Raw genomic sequence first — 2,701 nt, forward strand, 5'->3', positions numbered from 1 at the left:
AGGGGTCATGCATTTTTCCTTTTGGTTGAGTTTTGTACCTGGAGATTGTTGTCTTGGAATCACAGCTTGCCTCAGCAAGGGTGACCTGTAGTTATCTCTCTTCTCTCTCAGGTAGGCTTCCTGTCTTCAGCTCAATTGGATACCCTCTGGACATTATCTTTTTCTCTGGACAGGAACCTATGTCGGAGGCTGCTTCCAATTGGCCATCTTGCCCCTCCTCCCGTTTTTCTATTTTTAGTAGAAATGGATCTTGCTCTTGCTCTTGTTCAGGCTGGTGTCAAACTCCTGAGCTTAAGCAATCTACCCACCTCAGCCTCCAGAATGCTAGGATTACAGGTGTGAGCCACTGTGCCTGGCCTTACATCCTGGTTTTCAATGGTAAAATACATAAATCAAAACAGGTAAAATACATAAATCAAAATACATGAATCAAAAATGCATTTAATACATCCAACTTACTGAACATTAGAGCTTAGCCTAGCTACCTTAACTGCACTCAAAGCACTTACATTAGCCTACATTTGGGCAAAATCATCTAATACAAAGTCTATTTTATAATAAATTGTTGGCTATCTCCTGTAATTTACTGAATATTGTGCTGAAAGTGAAAAACAGAATGGTTGCAGGTACTTGACGAATTGTTTCTACTGAGTGCACATGGATTTTATACCATCATGATGTAGAAAAATCCTAAGGCATACCCCTACATTGGGGACTGTCTTCCTGTGCACAGGCATTGTACCAGGTGTGAAGGTGTCATTTAGAGATGAGGTCTTGGTTTCTACCCTCAGGGAACTCACCATCTAACTAAACCTGAATGCAATCAGGAGTGGTGCCAGGCAGGGTGCAGTCAGGGCACAGCAGCTGTTACAGGAATGGAGAACCAAGAGGAACACAGACCAGAGCCCCTAGAAGTAGCATACAAAAGGGATGAGTTATTAGAGGATAGCTGTGGTGGTAAGCATTGTCACACTGCCTCCCCTCACCCACACAGTTGCCTGTGAGTAGGCCCTGCCTGAGTCCCAGAGGAGGTCTCCCAAATTGTTACACACTTTAGAGGGTGGAAGAATGATCTGAACTCTCACACCCCCAAAGCCTGTACTTTACCTCTAAAGCAGCAGTTCTCAACCTGGGGTTGTGACCCACAGGAACTGTATTAAAGGGCTGCAGAATTAGGAAGGTTGAGAACTACTGTGAGTGTCCTTCTAAACTAGGCCTCAATAAAGATGCCTGCAGAGTCTTCACTGATGCAACTGTCCAGGGAAAGCTCTCAAACTCAGCACTGGTGGAGTATGCGATTTAAATTTCTGCATTAAAATAAGATGCCATCTTTAAGTTTGTTTTTTTTTTTTTTGCATAAAACTCTTTATTTTATTTTATTTTATTATTTTTTACCACCTTTCACATGTACCCTTGTAAGATGCACCATAGGTGTAATCCCACCAATCACCCTCCCTCTCTCCCACTTCCCCATATTCTTAGGTTATAACTGGGTTATAGCTTTCATACGAAAGCCATAAATTAGTTTCATAGTAGGGCTGAGTACATTGGATACTTTTTCTTCCATTCTTGAGATACTTTACTAAGAAGAATATGTTCCAGCTCCATCCATGTAAACATGAAAGAGGTAAAGTCTCCAGCATCCCTTCATGATCAGAACACTTGAGAAAATTAGTATAGAAGGGACGGACATTTCCTAAACTGATAGAGGCCATCTACAGCAAACCCACAGCCAATATCGTATTGAATGGAGTTAAATTGAAATCATTTCCACTCAGATCAGGAACCAGACAAGGTTGCCCATTGTCTCCACTGCTCTTTAACATCGCAATTAGGGAAGAAAAGGCAATATAGGGTTAGAAGAGATCAAACTTTCATTCTTCACAGATGATATGATTGTATATCTGGAAAACACCAGGGATTCTACTACAAAACACTTAGAAGTGATCAAGGAATACAGCAGCATCTCAGGTTACAAAATCAACATTCATAAATTGGTAGCCTTTATATATACCAATAATAGTCAAGCTGAAAAAACAGTTAAGGATTCTATTCCATTCACAGTGGTGCCAAAGAAGATGAAATATTTGGGAGTTTAACAAAGGACGTGAAAGATCTCTATAAAGAGAACTATGAAACTCTAAGAAAAGAGCTGAAAATGTTAACAAATAGTCACTGACTTTATAAGCGCTTCTAGTACATTTCAAGGCACACAAACATTAGAAGGATGAAGAATGTTCATCAGAAGTAGTCATGAACATGTAAGCGCTTCTAGTACATTTCAAGGCACACAAACATTAGAAGGATGAAGAATGTTCATTAGAAGTAGTCATGTGGCAAGGCACAGTCTCTTGGACAGTACCAAGAGACTCCCAGCCTCTTCCTTCCATACACAGAAGGCGGTGCCATGCTGAGACTCTGTCCCTGGGAACTTGGCTGCCCCTTTCTCTGCTGGCAGCATGCCAGAATCTGCCAGTAGACTTCATTCCTGGAGAAGGAAGAGGGGCTTGCTAATCTGTCCTCTCAGCATTTGCACAGTCCTAGCATTCACCATAGCAGCACTTGGTACCAGTTTTTATTTCTTTTTTTCCCCCACTCCCAGAACCAATCTCACTATGTTGCCATGGGGCACCAGCACTAACCAGGAACAGCTCCTCCATGAGTACGTAGGGCCCTTTCTTCAAGCTACTAGACTTTTTTT

Source organism: Nycticebus coucang, chromosome 15, assembly GCF_027406575.1.
Source record: "Nycticebus coucang isolate mNycCou1 chromosome 15, mNycCou1.pri, whole genome shotgun sequence".
Classification (NCBI taxonomy): Eukaryota; Metazoa; Chordata; class Mammalia; order Primates; family Lorisidae; genus Nycticebus; species Nycticebus coucang.